The sequence below is a fragment of the Lithobates pipiens genome, unplaced genomic scaffold, assembly GCF_037356315.1.
Source record: "Lithobates pipiens isolate NorthernLeopardFrog02 unplaced genomic scaffold, aLitPip1_a1.2 Scaffold_27, whole genome shotgun sequence".
NCBI lineage: Eukaryota > Metazoa > Chordata > Amphibia > Anura > Ranidae > Lithobates > Lithobates pipiens.
Window position 1 is genome coordinate 40,781,903 of NW_027507788.1, and position 17,069 is coordinate 40,798,971.

A 17,069-nucleotide genomic window follows, 5' to 3' on the forward strand; every position below is an offset into this window, starting at 1 on the left:
AACCCTAGGATAATGGCAGATGAGAACTGACCAGAGCTATGGACCAATATTAGGTAACATATCAGATCATCTCCCAGCACTTACAAGGTATACCGAATTGTCATATGTCCTGTTTTGTATTGTAATGAATGTATTGTACTCTTGTTGTATTTTTAACTAATATTTTACTCCCTCACTTAGACTATAGATATTTTCTGTGTATTAGATAAACCTGTAACGTACTCTAATAAATGGTGTTATGTTAAACCTTCCTTTCCTTTGTCAATAAGAATTCTCTTTTCAACCCATATCATATCTTCTGATTAATAAATCAGAAATATAGATTTTGAAGGTTAACAGTGGCGACCACGAAGTTGAGTACAGGACTGAAAGTATTTAATATAATACCACAATTTGTTTATTAGAGATTAAGGTTATTAGGGGGAATTTAAGCTGAGTCAGCTTATCCAATCTATACAGGGAAAAATATAGGTAAATGTTTTTTTTTATTATATGTTTTTATTATTAAGTGAGTATTAGATTAACTCTAAGGAGAGAATATACACCACAAGTTATTATTATTGTTTTTTTTATGTTTTGGATTTTTTTTTAATAATTTTTTTTATTATTATTAATTTTTTATTTTTTTTATTTTTTTTATTAATATCCCAAAATTATAATTGAAAAAGTTCTTTGGATGTACCCTTATATACCGGTCGATGTAAGGGGGAGGAAGTAACTTTGCGGGAAAAGTGTTATTAATTTTTTTTTATTATTGCATTCTTTGGTGCTCACCAAGCTTCATTGCTGTCTCTAACAATTGCTTGAGAGTCCTGCATGGTGAGTACATTTATTTTATTGAAAAGACGCCAATTGAGTGTGGTCTTGGTTTTGTTGAAAAGGTTCAACAAATGTTTGTTTTAATTGAAATGGTCTATCCACTAAATGCATAACATAGCTTTAAGAAAGTAGTTTGTTTGTTTTTACGGTGGAATTTTATAAGCAGTAATATTCTCATTGTTGTCAGTTAAAGTACAGAGCTGTGGAAGTCTTGTTGCTGAATACTGAAGCTAATCTTTGAGAAAGATTATTAGTAGTGTATTATTGTGAAATAAGGTGCACTGAGCATAGTATAATAGACCTTCCAAAAGTTTTTGTTGTTGTTTTTTTTTGTATTACTGAATGAGTTACAAATACTAGTGTAAACACGGCTGCGTTTACCTTACCATTGTCAGCATATAGATCCTTGGGGGCTTACAGTACACATTCTCAAAGCTCTTGGTTCTATTGTCCCCTGGGTCAATTGTTGTATTGAAGGCTCAATGTTATGGTGAGCATAATTAGTGTTCCCCCACTAATATAAAAGAGGGTTTTATTGTGAGCTGAAATATTGTTTTATTTTTACTGTATTTTCTGCATTTTTATTTGAGTCTGTTTATGTTTTTTTTTTATTATTATTTTTAAAGTGTTTTTCTTCCCTCCTTCTATACGGTAATCTCAAAGTGGCTGTATAGTACAGGGGAAGTTAACATAATTTAGCTTAAAAATTTTGCATTGTATAGATTGGTAATGGCTGCCATGTCCGGTCTAGAAAGTTTTGTAGCAACGTATACTCGTAAACATAAGAACAATGAATTTGCCTGTGATGCCAAGTTAAAAGCATCTCCTTGGACTTATGTCCACGAGTTATTTGAGAAACAAGTTAAAACAACCAAAAAAAATCAGCATAAAAGTCTAGCCTTAGCAGGCATGTATGCAGCTTGCATGGCTATGAATACTAAAATGCAGAAATTAGAAGATATAGTCTATAATAAAAATATTACAATTTCTGAGAAGGAAAAAGAGAATACAGCTTTACAGAACCAGGTACAAACATTAACTACCCTTAATCAATTAGTTAATGCCTCACAGGAGGAAAATGTTAAAAGTGTAAATTTGGCCCAGAAAGAAGTGGTACAATATAAAAGCATGCTAACTAAAGTTGAGACTGAGCTGGACCACATAACTACTGCATACAAAGTAGTCCAAAATCAGTTACATGAAGCTAAGAAAGGAACATTTATAGATCACAAACACTGCACGCAAACCGAGTCACAGTTGCTACAAACAATTTCTATCCTTAAAGGACAGGCGGCTGTGGCCAACAGATGCGAACAAGGTAATGCTACGGCACCTACTTGTGCCTATGAAATTGGGGACACAGAGGAATATGAAGAGTATTGGGGAGAGGAAGATATGGGTTCCGATTCCACATTTCCTGTGGCGATGGGAGAAATCGCAGAGCCACAGGAAAATCGAGAATGCACCATTGTCATAGACCCACCAGACAACGGGGACCAGCTATCTACAAATGAGGAGCATGACAAGTTCCCCATCATGGGTAGGACCCAGATTTCCTCCTCTACTGAAGGAAATCAAACATTTTTGGGCTTTGAAACGAATGAACACATTACTTCCCATGCAACCAATGTACAACAGAGGTGTGAGCTCTTAGGTGTGCGAAATCCTAGTGACCAAGTTAAGGTGTTACAATTAACCCTTGACGCCCACACCTGGAATGCACTCCCAGATCAAATTAAGGAAGGCAAAGGGAGCTACAAAGTAACCGTGGCCGAATTGCAAAAAGTCATAAACCCCTCAGCTATAGGTTTGATGGTGGCCTATCAAATCAAACAAAGTAATGAGGAAAATCCTTTAGTTTATGCCAATAGATTGTGGGCAGCATATAACACTAACAATGGTAAAACCACTAGAGAGGACATGGAATATAAGAACCTACTGATACACAATGCCCATCCCGCTATTCGAATAAAATGTGAGCATTTGATAGATCCTAGAAAACATAGCTATGAGGAGGTGATTGGATTAATACATAGATCATTCCATGCCATCCAAGCCTATAAACAGCACAGGCTTAAGGAAAGAGAAGAGAAACAGCTGTTTAGGAAGGTGGCTGCAGTACAATGCAGGATTACCACCGTAGAAGGCCCCCATGCCCCAGGAGAAGCCAATCCTCCATACAACCCTAACTGGGACAAAAGTTTACAAGGGAGGGGGAGGGGATATAGGGGGAAATCAGGTTATAGAGGCAGAGGCAGAGGAAGAGAAAACTCTCATAGCCACCTATCACAGGGCAAGCATGTCAGTGACACAGAAAGAGCTCCTACTTATGCAGAGTTGCGACAACAATTACAGGCCTTTCAAGTAGGCCCTGGAAAGGAAGTACAGGTAGCTTCCCAGACAGAGGCTAACCGTCATCAATGGTGACAACTACAAGGCCCCAAAATCTTAGCACCTATTTCTCTGGATAGGTGTGGGCGCCCTGTAGTGTCAGCGTTGATTAGGGGCCGTCAATGTGCCATGTTAATCGACACAGGGGCGGCGATATCAATTATGCATGACAAAGATCCCTTAAACTCAACACTATCTTCAGGAAAGCCACTGAAGCTCCAGAGCTTTGCTGGACATAATGTTGAGTCTGCCTTGTCCAAGCCCCTAACAATCCAAATTGGTGAGTTAACCCTAAAACAGCCATTAGCATTAATGTGTTTGCCAAATGAAACCAGCCTGCTGGGTTCAGACTTCTTAATTCCCAATGGATGTATGTTGGATCTGACCAACCTGTTATTATTGCAAGGGGTTCCAACTGATCAGAATAGCACCATTGTGATACCTGATTCTCACACAATTGCAGCCATCAAACGCAATGATTTAAAATATGACATACTGGAGATCATTACAGATCACCCAGAACATCAGCTTCTGCACCCTGTGATAGAAAGACATCAGGGATCCTTTGCAAAACACAAACATGACTGTGGAAAGGTAAATACGGTAATACACATCAGTGGGCCAGACCCAGTTCCGCAGAAACAATACCCCTTTCCAAAGGAAGCTATCAGCTACATACAGGAAACCATAGAGTCACTGCTTGACCAAAAGGTCATCAGACCATGTGTATCAACAACAAATGCGCCAATATGGCCGATTCGCAAAAGTACTGACAATTCGTGGAGATTAACAATCGATTACCGCAAATTGAACAGTATTACAAACAATTGCGCCCCCACCGTTGCATCTGTCCCGGATGTGTTGAGCATGTTAAATCCCAAACACAAATATTTCACAGTGCTGGACATATCAAATGGTTTTTGGTCATTACCGTTGTCAGAAGAATGTCAATACAAATTTTCATTTACATTTCTCGGAAAACAGTATACTTTCAATTCTGTCCCTCAAGGATTTCATAACTCTCCTACGTTATTTCATGCAACCATGAGAGATATTTTAATTGATTTTTCTTCTCCAAAGAATCTTTTCCAGTACGTGGACGATTTGTTGCTAGCCACATGCGACAAAGAAGAACATTTGCGGCTATTGGAGGAACTTCTGCAGATCCTAGGAAAGGCGGGACTGAAGTGTAATCCCATTAAGGCACAATTGTTGAAGGAATCTGTGTCTTTTCTTGGGATTACAGTGACAGCAAACGGACGTAAGATAGCAACTGAAAAGGTAAAAGCCATTCTACAATTACCGCTGCCAGTGAGCATCCCGACTCTGAGATCTTTTTTAGGATTGGTAAATTATTCACGGGCTTTCATCCCTGAATTTGCACAAAAATCTGCACCACTGTATGATTTGTTGAAAAAGGATACCCAATGGCAATGGACTGAGCAACACACCAAGGCAGTGCAGGAGCTTAAAGAAGCTTTAGCGCAAGCGCCAGCATTAGCCAACCCAGAGTACCAACTGCCCTTTCACATTGAGACTGCCATATCAGAGACAGCCATGTCAGCTGTTCTGTCACAGGAAATCCATGGGCAACAGAGACCCATTTCATATGCGTCTAAATTATTATCTCCTGTGGAAATGAAGTACTCTCTATGTGAAAAACACCTCCTAGTTACGTTTTGGGCAGTGAAATACTTCACATACATCATAGGACTTAACCCAGTAATCCTGCACACAACTCACACTCACACTAAATTTTTACTCACAGACCGAGTGAAGGATGGCAATGTATCCAATGCCAGATTGGCCCATTGGGCTTTGTTGCTTCAAGACAGAGACATTAAAGTTCAACACACAAATAATCCGTCCACTAGAGCCCATGGCCTCCTTTACCAGGGAGTACCACATGAATGTGATATCACCCCACAATCAGCGGCACAACAATTCTTTAGACCTTTGTCAGTAAAGGAAACAGTCCCTGAAAACGCAGGCCAAATTTTCACAGATGGATCATGTTTTTACGTGGAGGGTTCTCCATGTGCAGGATTTGGAATATACTATATCAATCCACAAGCAAAGACCCAAACATCAATCTTTCGGTCATGTAAAGTCAAATCAGCACAATTTGCGGAAATGGCTGCAATCGCTCATGCCCTAGAACTGATGAAAGGGGACCAAGAAATTGTTTTATACTCAGATTCTGCGTGGGTCTGTAATGCCCTTACAGAATTTCTGCCCTTCTGGCACACCCACCAGTACATGTCCTCAGATGGGTCTCCACTTAAACATGCATCCCTGTTGAAATATATTGTATCATTGGTGCAAAAGTTGCCAGTCAAACCATGGGTGTGCAAAGTTAAAGGTCATTCAGGTACTGCCCCATACTGGGAACAAAATGAGGCGGCGGATTGCTTGGCCAAACAAGGAGCACAGGGAGGGGAGATCTGGGAAATTCCGTCGAATTTACCGGACCTAGTCTTGTGCCCCAGTGTTTGTGCCCTCACAAAATCCTGCATAGTAGTTCCGGATATTTCGGACATACAATGCCAGGATGACAACATTAAGGAAATAATGCAAAAACTGCAAAATGAGACTGGAGAACTCTCTGAGGGGAATACTTTGGCAAAATATATAAAACACCTCACATTGTCAGAAGATAAAAAGGTATTGTTACATCATGGAGATGAAGTAACTTGGGTGGCTCCTGAAAAATACTAAAATGAAATGATTTACATAGTGCATGACCTGCCTACTGGGGGTCATCAAGGGTCAGAGAAAACAGGTGAGCGGCTCAAGAACATAGGTTGGTGGCCTTCCATGATGACAGATGTGAAGCAGTATTGTGACAATTGTATTGTCTGTGCACAGGTTAACCCCGCACCAAGGAAGATCAATGCCCCTTTACGAATTAGACTGAAAGAAGGGCCATGGAATGCCTTACAAATGGATTACATGGGACCCTTGCCAGTCACTGCTAGAAACAACAGACTCATCTTCGTAGTCACAGATTTATTTTCTAAATGGGCAGAGATCTTCCCAACCAAAAGTAACACTGCACAAAATACGGCTAAGATTTTAGTAGAACAGGTGTTCAGTAGATGGGGGCTCCCAGGATCAATAGAGTCAGATCAGGGGACCCATTTTACTGGAAAGGTGGTAAAAACCTGCCTACAGATGTTAGGGGTGGAGCAAAAATTTCACATTCCATATCACCCAGAATCTTCAGGTCAGGTTGAAAGAGCCAATCGGCAGATTAAGACAATGCTAAAAAAATTTGTACACATCAATGGTAAGAACTGGGATAATCTGTTGCCATTACTGGCCATGGCCATCCGAGCAACCCCCTCATATGCTACCCGGCTGACACCCTTTGAAGTGCTGACAGGTAGACAGATGAGACTCCCTGAACATCTCTGGCTAGAGATGCATACACCTACCATAGACAGACTTTCAATGGACCAATACCTCCTTAAACTCCAAAAAGCGGTAAAAGAGATCCATGTATTTGCCGCAGCACAAATGGGTAAAAGTCAAAAGAAAGCCAAGGCGTATTTTGACAAAGGGGTTCGAGAATGCACTTGGGCCATAGGAGACCGAGTTATGTTCTTGGAACTACGTCCCCTGGATCACAGTCTAAGTCAAAAATGGAGAGGTCCATTTTCTATTATTGATAAATTAAGTCCGTCTGTATATAAAATCAGAATAGAGGCGGGCAAAAAGACACAAGATAAATGGGTTCATGCGAACCAACTGAAACAGTTCCATGGAGCCAAAGAAATCAACTAAAATGTGCTGCTTTCTTTCCTTTTAGAGCCATGAAGTCGATGTGGATCGTTATCCTGCTCCAGCTGATCACAACTACCAAGGAAGAGGAGAATGGACCACTCATCAGCGTGATCGTTGACAAGAATCCTGTCTACTGCCTAGAGGGGGAATCCATTTTATTACCTGTGGCCATTGTAGGGACTGTGGGGAAGCAAGTATATTGGTGGAGTCCCATTGATAATCATCTCGTCTGGGGTAACGGCGTCGCAGGGAATATCACTGACTACCGGGATAGAGTCATGAGTTTTCAGAATGGATCCTTGTTGATTCAAGAGACACGGTTGAGTGATGCCGGAGAGTGGAAATATTCTTTTGTTATCTCCATCCCCTTGTCCAGCAACACACAGGCATCCACTCTTCAGTACGTCCCAGGAAAAGTCACCTTGCACGTGTCCCCAAAGACTAACACCCCGGCTCCTACCATTTTGCCCAAAAATACAGCTGCAATCCCCTACTATGAACCAACATCCTTGGAATGCCCATCACTGCAAGAGGGACCACCTAGTGGCCTAACGGCAACATCAATCCCTGGAATTCTGTTCAATAACGTTAAGTTCATTCATGTACCCGTGGTACTTAATTTGTCCCAGTGGAACATGGCTGAATTCGGCTCATGTGCCCGGACAAATGTGTCTCTGTTTTACTCCTCCTTGCTGGTAGATTTGATTGCCTCCCATGCAAGCCGAACTCAGGACCCATTTGCAGAACCAAACCTCACTCCCCATAGGGGCATTTTCAGATCCAGAAAGTTAAAGGGGTTGGACAGCATACTTGGGTCCATCCCAGGACTTTTTGGATCTGGCATGTCAATTTGGAACCGAGCCGATTTGTCAGCGATTCGCAGGCATATCGGAAATTTTGAACAAAAAGAGGGTCGGCAAGTGCTGAAACCAGTTCTGCAGGGTGTTGAGGGGCTTGCAGAGGAGGAAAGGTTTACGGTGTATAACATGAAAGATATTGCCCAGTTGTTTGAAAAGACACAACAGAAAATCAACGAAATCATAAACATAAATAATCAGAAAGCTAGAGAGGATAGTATGGGGAAAGAGGTAATATGCACTGCGTATGGAAATTTTGTTTTAACCAAGGTCACTAATATCATCCGAGATATCCAAGCAGGTAAAATCCCTGATATATTAAGAGATACCGACCTTACCCAATGGTATTGTACTCACACTAATAATAGTGGTGGAATGAATGTACATTCTGGAGACAAGTGCAAACCTCTGCCAGTTTCCACAATTCGAAATATAGGGATAGTAACACCACACCCAAATAGAGGGCCATTTGCTTGCAAGAAGAGCCCGTCCCTGTGCGCCTACCGGGACCTAATGTATGTTTCCTTCACCATGTCGCTGCCAGTGTTCCATCCACAAGATGACTACTTTAACACGATGGCGTCCATACACTCCCTCGGGTACCTTGAAAACGGCGTGTACAAGGAAAGGTTGCACCTCCCCGAAATGCTCATTCAAGTTCAAGGGCGATGGAAAGCACCACACACTGCCTGCTGCACTGTCAAAGACAATAGGTACTTATGCCGTTGTGATGTGTTTGAAATTGACACTCCAGTCTGTGGTCTAAGCAATGACCCGGATCCCACCGCCAAAGTAGCAAGGGACCCCCAACTGGAAAGTCCACGCCACCCACCTCAAGAAACCAGCACAAGTGAGATGGAAGCTAACTGCCCAGTGAAGCTGTCAAAATGGAGAACACCTAGCACAAAGGTCACCTACCACATGGATGGACTGTACTGTGTCGTTACCAATCACGAGACATTTCTCTATGGGGGTCAGTCGTGTCCCATACCCTATCCAAATTTTTGCTTCATTCCACACGAGTACACTATTATTGGGCAAACTGTAGTAACCCCCATACCAGTGTTATCAGAAGACTATATCATTGAGAGTCCCCCTGAGGTCCCAGATCCTATAACCTATCTACCCCATTTTGATTTAAAAATTGATACTCTGTCAGTAAACCTTCACAATCTGCTCGCAAGGAAGGATACCCATATAATTCAAATTAGTAATGATATGGAGAAAACAGGGAAAAGGTTGAATGAACTTTTACATGATGGAGATTTCAGTTTGGTCACCACCAGGACCTGGGTAGAAATGGGAATAAAAGGTCTTCTCATATTGCAGTGTGGGGTACTGTTATTTATGACGGGTATGGTGATATATCTCGGCCGACTTCTAAGATGGCAGAGAGAGAAACTGAACTCACTAATGGAGATTAGACATAAACAATTACTCACTTAAGTGTGGCGTCGTTTCATTGGACTCAACTTGCCACAAGGGGTCATCTGTTGCCTTATGAGGAGTTTATGAGTAATCTCCATTAGCAACTGGGAATATTTGTATTATAGATGTAGATATTAGTATAAGAAATAAAGAAGTAGTTTAGCTTAACCTGCACAGATGGTTTGATGTACAGGAACAGACGTCTGGTCAGCGTATATAATTCAATTAACAATACCTTTGTCTCACAGGTATGCTAAGTGTGGGTGTGAGGGAGATGTCCTGCTGTTTACCTAATGTAATAATCAAAACCCACGAACAGATACCATTTGGGGTGTGTAGTCGGTACGGAGCCGAATTCATTTGCTAGATAAAGGCTTGTGTATTCTTCCGTGCTAATCAACCATTTATCCATTTTAAAGGGTGGTTGATATGCTTAAAATATTTCTTTGATCTGTTCAGGAATGGACAATTTACCCCGGCTGGGACTATGCATAGTTAAGTGTCCTATTCAAGAGCAAACTTCCTCTTTAATTAAGTGGGCTTCAGACTAATTATCGCTAACCAATCAGTGTGGTCCTATGCAAGTCAATGAGAGATGGCCCTTTTTAAGGGGACCCCCAACCCTAGGATAATGGCAGATGAGAACTGACCAGAGCTATGGACCAATATTAGGTAACATATCAGATCATCTCCCAGCACTTACAAGGTATACCGAATTGTCATATGTCCTGTTTTGTATTGTAATGAATGTATTGTACTCTTGTTGTATTTTTAACTAATATTTTACTCCCTCACTTAGACTATAGATATTTTCTGTGTATTAGATAAACCTGTAACGTACTCTAATAAATGGTGTTATGTTAAACCTTCCTTTCCTTTGTCAATAAGAATTCTCTTTTCAACCCATATCATATCTTCTGATTAATAAATCAGAAATATAGATTTTGAAGGTTAACAAAGGGTACAATGGCCACCTGACATAAAGAAGTCTTTTGCGGAGTTACGCTATGGGATCTCTTCTGTTTGTTTTATCCCATTAAATCAATGTGGCTGGGATGAGAGACGCTCTAAGGAGGAGACATACAGATTGAAGTTACCTGTGGTGTATCTTGATACAGAGGTCCAGATTGGGGGTTAAAGTTGCAGGCACGTTTGATTTCCCTAAAAAGAGATCTGGCTAGCTGGTAAGCCTCACTGCATCTAGTGGTGGAGGATTCTTTCCTTGGTGCACTTGCTTCATATTCTGAGGGTGTTGTGTGCGGTGTCACCTAAGTGGACTGAAGTTTTATTTTCTTATCCTCCTGCCTCTACATTTAACCATGGGCTTCTCATTCAATTTTGGACTATATACATTTGTTTCTTGTCATTATTTTCTATTTAAGTTTGCAATATCAATAATTTTTGTACACATGGTGGGAAATATGTTTTTTCACTGTGATAATTATTTATTTTAGCACCATTTATGGTATATGAGCATATATCACATAATTTTATAGCTTTCAGCGCAGCTCTTTTTCTTAATTAATATTTGTATGCGTGACTGTTCTTTGGAAACTTTCTGTTCTCAAGAAACTGGAGGACTATATCTGATAATTTTGTTACTTGGCAGCCAAGGGTATTCTATTTGTTATTCTAAGACTGGGAAAACTATTGTGATAGCATCATCATTAACTAACAATCAACAAGAATGATAAATTTGGGATATGGCCTTCACATGAATCTGTGTATGCTGGTTTTGTAATCTGGAAGCAAAGCTCCTTCTCTCTTCGCTATTTTGAAACTGAACACAAATCTTTATTGGTGCATACAGGCTACAATGAGCTTGCTGTCACAAATCCCACACTCTTATACCATTTAAAATCTTTAAAAAACATGGTTTTGCAGGGCTCTGACAAGCCAAGTCTACTTTTTTTTTTAAGCCTGTTTTGTTTAAAAAGAAAAGCTATAACAGAAACACTGAGTTAAACCATTTCTAAACCTAAAAACAAAAATGGAACTATATTTTGCAACTTGCCAAACCTTAGATGGAGTGGCTGCACTTTACATTTTTTTCCTTAATTTTAACCTGGTGATTCTGCCAGTAATACACAGTATCAGGGCCACTGATAGAAATCATTGGGCCCCCTATAGCCCACCTGACGGGCCCCTTTCAGCCCCATCACTGGTCCCTCCTTCAGCCCCACCCCTGGTCCTGCCCCTGGCCCCTCCTTCAGCCCCAACCCTGACTTCTCCCCAGTGAGTCAGGACACACAGGGGTCTCTCAATATAAGGAGTTAAATCTCCCCCATCCACATGACATGACAGGGGGTCGTCCATTATGAGTACACTGTTCTCAGGACACACAGGGGGCCCCATTATATGAAGTACAGTACACCTCTTCACACATGTTCTATCACTGTACAACTCTGCACACATGTTCTATCACTGTACATCTCTGCACACATGTTCTATCACTGTACACATGTTCCATTGCTTTACCCTTATGTACATATGTGTCATCGCTGCACACATGTTCCCTCAGTGCACCCCTCTGCCCACATGTTCCATCACAGTACACCATTGATGGTAAACAGGGTTCAGTGTACAACTATAACAAGAGAGGCCACTGGCTCGTACCACTCTTGCTCCAGCAGACATTTAAATCTCCAGGCTGCACATTGTATTTTTTTTTTTTTTTTTTTTTTAGGGTGGCACTCCACTTTAAGTGCTCAGAGCTAACTAAAAACAACTGGTAACTGAAAATACTCAACACAGGCAGAGAGAACAGGAAGTTATCTGTTTACAATAGCATGTTAACCTTTTCTCTTCCTTTGTCTCAGGAGGACATTCCCATCTGCCTTTTCAGACAAAACCACAAATAGTATATTGCCCCATTCCTGCTGACTTCTGTCTCAGAGACACAACCACAGGAATGTGGTCAGTGCCTGGGTTATAAATGCTCCTGTATCTGAACAAGCAAATCCCATCCGTTCTACACTTCACTCTGTGAGTATTCCTCTGGGGGTCCTTTCCCTTAGGGTTCACAGATCATAGAGCAAGAGAGCTGGGACAAAAGTAAACTCCCTGCTACCCACATGCCCAGTGTCTAAATTACAGCTTGTCCAAATTTGCTGGCTTTACAACTCCATCTGGTGGCTTCTGCCGCCTTCTGTGAATTTGCAGAATGTGTTTTACCACTGTCAGGGTTGGGCTCAGCCCTTCCGTCTCAGAGCTCTGTGCTCAGCTGTTGGTTTATTGCCAGCACTCTTAAATCCATAATGAGTCACCTGGTCTTCATTTCCTCCTATCTATTTAAACTGCATGGGTCAGATCTTATGTGCCTTCACCTTGGTCAACATATCTGGACTCTCTCTGCTGTGTTTTCTTGTGAAAGACTTGCCTGGCTGACTTCCCTTCTGGTTCCTGATCCTGTTTGCTGCACCCGACTTCGCTGATCTCTGGACTCCTATTTTTTTGGCTTGTTCTGACTACCCATCCTGATTACCAAACTCTGGCTAAGTAAAGTTTTGACTACATTTGCTCTGTTTTTACCATTGTACCATTTTATTAAATAGTGTAATTTTTACTGCACTACTGTCTCAGTCTGATTCATGATTCCTGACAGTAGGCGAAGGCCATGAATTCAGAAAATGCAAGCAGTCCACTTATTGGTAAGATTTTTTCCAGATTGGATGAGCAGGATCACTGCATGGATTGGTTTGCCATAGTGTTAGAGACGCTCCTGCTCACCTGGATCCTCCCACTGAGGCTGTTCCAGTGCAACCTGTATTGCAGGCCATCCCTGATGATGCTCCTCTATAAGAGGTATGTCTGGTTCCACTTCACTTCCCTAGCAATTCGGGGGCGATCCAACTCAATGCAAAGGGTCTCTCAAACAGGTGGGATATACTTTGAGATGATGCACCAGGCGTTTCCCATGGATAGAAGCAAAATAGGCTTCTTGATTTCTTTGCTTTCTGAGAGACCTGGGCAAACCCTGTATGGGAGACGCAATACCCTGTTGTCCTGACTTACCCTGAGTTTGTGGCTTCCTTTAAAAGGGTATTTGACGTTCCCGCATGCTTTACTTCTGCTGCCAAGAGCCTCATGTCCAACAAAAAGAGTATGAGAACTGTTGGCGATTACACCATTGAGTTTCGTACTCTGGCAGCCGAGGTTGCTTATAACAATGAGGCCCTGGAAGCTGTTTTTTCTCATGGTCTCTCGGATACCATCAAAGATGAGATAGCAGCCCGAGACATACCCACGAGCTGGAGAGGCTGATCACATTTTCCGTTCTCATTGACTCCAGACTCCGAGAGAGACCTTCCTCTAAGGAGCGCTTGCAGAAGCCTCCTATATGTTTTGCTCCAAGCTTTGCCGTTCCACTCACGCCCCCTCACCTCCCATACCTCCTGGTCCCAAGTCTGCCAGTGAGGTAGAACCCATGCAATTGGGCTTCACACATCTCTCAGAAGATGAAAGGGCCTTTAGGAGGAGGGAGAGATTGTTCCTTTATTGTGGCCAGGAGACGCTTGCACCTGAGGTCCAGTAGGGGACATACCTTAGGTGGCACTGTCTCATCCCCAGTTATCCAGAAGGATAAGACCCTGGTTTCCGATGACCCTTTCTTGGTCTGAGTCATCCATCGAGCTACAGACTCTAATCGACTCTGGTGTCTAAGCTCTCGATTCCGCTGCAGCTTTGTGCCACTCCACTTGCCATTGAGGCTATTGCCTGACCATGTGACTCAAGAAACTGCTCCATTGACCATGGCTGTAGGGGCGCTTCACCATGAGATAATTCAATTCCTTACCTCATTTCCCAGTGGTTATTGGTTATCCTTGGTTACAGAGGCATAACCCCTCTTTTGATTGGCTTGAGGTTCTTTCCTGGTCACCACAATGCAGGAAGACATGTTTTCAGAAAGTAGCTAAGGTCTTGTGAACCTCTTCACTCTCCTCCCTGCTGGAGGAGTACCGCAAATTTAGCAATGTCTTTGACAAAGGTCAAGCCAGTAGTTTGCCTTCACAACGGTCATATGATTGCGCAATTGACCTTTCAACCTGGTGCCATACCCCCTCGTGGCCGGGTTTACCCTTTGTCTATCTCAGGGAACAAAGCCATGGAGGAGTATGTTGCCAACGCACTTTCTCATGGATTCATCCGTAAATCCTCTTCTCCTGCTGGTACTGGTTTCTTCTTTGTGAAAAAGAAAAAGACCTTGTATTGATTATATAGGTCTCAATAGCTTCATGATTAAGAATGCTTTTCTGATTCCATTGATTACGGCCTCAAGAGAGCTTGATTTGAGAGGATCATACAATCTTCTGAGGATCAAGGAGGGCGAAGAATGGAAAACTGCGTTTAATACCAAAACTGACCTTTATGAATACCTTGTAATGCTGTTTGGTCTTTGCAACGCTCTAGCAGTTTTCCAGGAATTTATCAACAATTTCCTCCAAGATTTGTTGCATCAATGTGTAGTAGTTTATATCGACAATGTCCTCATATTTTCCAATTCCCTAGAGAGCCACTAGACAGATGTCTGTTGTGTGCTTCAGAGGCTGAGAGATAATAACCTGTTTTGAAAATTTGAGAAGTGTGAATTTCATAGTGAACAGGTAAAATTCCTGGGTTATGCCATTTCCACTGCTGGTTTTTCAATGGACCCAGAGAAACTTTTGGCAGCTCTACAGTGGCCCCAATCCATCCATGGGTTTACGTCCATTGCAATTTTTTTGGCTTTGCCAATTATTATCGGTAATGTATTCATAATTTGTCGTCCCTGGTGAAACCCCTGACTGATCTGACCAGAAAGGACAATAACCCACAGAATTGGTCTTCAGATTCCATTAATGCCTTTGAGAGTCTTAAGGCTTGCTTTGCTTCTGCTCCTGTGTTGGTACATCCTGATCCTATGGTACCTTTCATCCTTGAGGTTGATGCATCTGAGACTGGATTTGGTGACCTGCTGTCTCAACGACCTTCCTCTGAGAGCGCTATGCATCCTTGTGGCTACTTTTCCAAGAAATTGTCAACTACAGAGTGCAATTATGAGATTGTGGACAGAGTTGTTAGCGATCATTTTAGCCCTTAAAGAATGGATGCATCTCCTCGAAGGTACCATTGTGTTGGTTCTTATTCTGACTGACCATAAGAATCTCACATTCTTGTCTGAGGCTAAACGCCTCTCTCCCAGGGGCTCTTTTCTTGTCAAGCTTTAATTACCTAGTTTCATTCTTTAATTCGTACTAAAAATTTAAGGGTTGATGCATTGTGGCAGTGGTTTTCCACAGTTTCCAAGATGGAGTTGGTTACTGTCCCTGTGACTCCTCCTGATCATATTCTGGCTACAATTCGTACCAGTCTCACTTCACCTTTGGGTGACAGAATTCTAGCTGCTCAGATCCATTCTCCTCCTGAGAAACCTTGTGACTGCTGCTTTGTCCCTGAGAGTCTTCGCACTGCCATGCTCCAGACTTACCATTCTCCCAAGGTTGCTGGCCACTCAGGGAATAATCAACTCATTTGGGCTATTTCCAACAATTCTGGTAGCCTAGTCTACGTGCTGATGTAGCAGCTTTCGTAGCTGCTTGTTCCTTGTGTGCTCAGAGTAAGACACCACAACACCTTCCAGTGGTCATTCTACAACCCATATCCAATGCAAAGAGGCCTTGGACCCCCCTGTGTATGGATTTCATTGTAGTGTTACCCAACTCTCAGGGCAACACAGTTACCCTTATAGTAGTGGACTGGTTCTTGAAAATGTCCCATTGCATTGCTCTTAAGAAGTTGCCCACATCCAAGGAACTGGCTTCCATTCTTGGTCAGGAGATCTTTTGCTTACAAGGGCTACCCAAGATTATCATCTCGGACAGGGGTAGCCAGTCTGTGTCCAGGTTTTGCCGAGTCGTTTGTGCACAGTTGGGAATTCAGCTTTCCTTCTCATTTGCGTATCACCTACAGTCCAATGGGGCTGCAGAACGAGCCAACCAATCCTTGGAGCAGTTTTTATGTTGCTACATTTCTGACCACCATAACAACTGATCAGACCTCTCACCTTGGGTGGAGTTTGCTCACAATAGTGCCATCAGTACCGCTTCCAGATTGTCTCCATTCATGGCAAATTATGGTTTCCAACCATCCCTGTTGCCTGACTCATTTGTTACTCAGAGCATTCCTGCTGGGCTTTTCCATATTCACCAAAGGATCAACCCAGTGGCATACGCTTTAGACCTTCCTTCTAATATGCGTATTTTAAATGTATTTCATATCTCCTTATTGAGAACCATGAGGAGTATGAGATACAATCTATCATTGATTCCCGTAGGTTCCGTGGGTGCATACAGTACCTGGTTAATTGAAAAGGGTACGGTCCGGAGGAAAGCTCTTGGGTCTCATCCTCGGGTGTACATGCTCCTGTCCTCCTTCGTGCTTTCCATAGATGTTTTCCCCTCAAACATGGTGGTCCTACGAAGGGGAAGGGTCCTTGAGGAGGGGGTACTGTCAGGGCTGGATTCAACCCTTCCTTCCCAGCGGTCTGTGCTCAGTTGTCGGTTAATTGCCAGCACTCTTCATTCAACAGTGACTCACCTGGTCTTCATTTCCTGCTTGTCAGCTAGCTCTAATAGCTATTTAAACTGCATGGACATATCTTCTGTGCCTTCACCTTGGTCAACATATCCAGGCTCTCTCTGCTGTGTTTTCCTGTGAAAGACTTTTGCCTGGCTGACTTCCCTTCTGGTTCCTGATCCTGTTTGCTGCATCCGAGTTTGCTGTTCTCTGGACTCCTATTTCTCTGGTGTG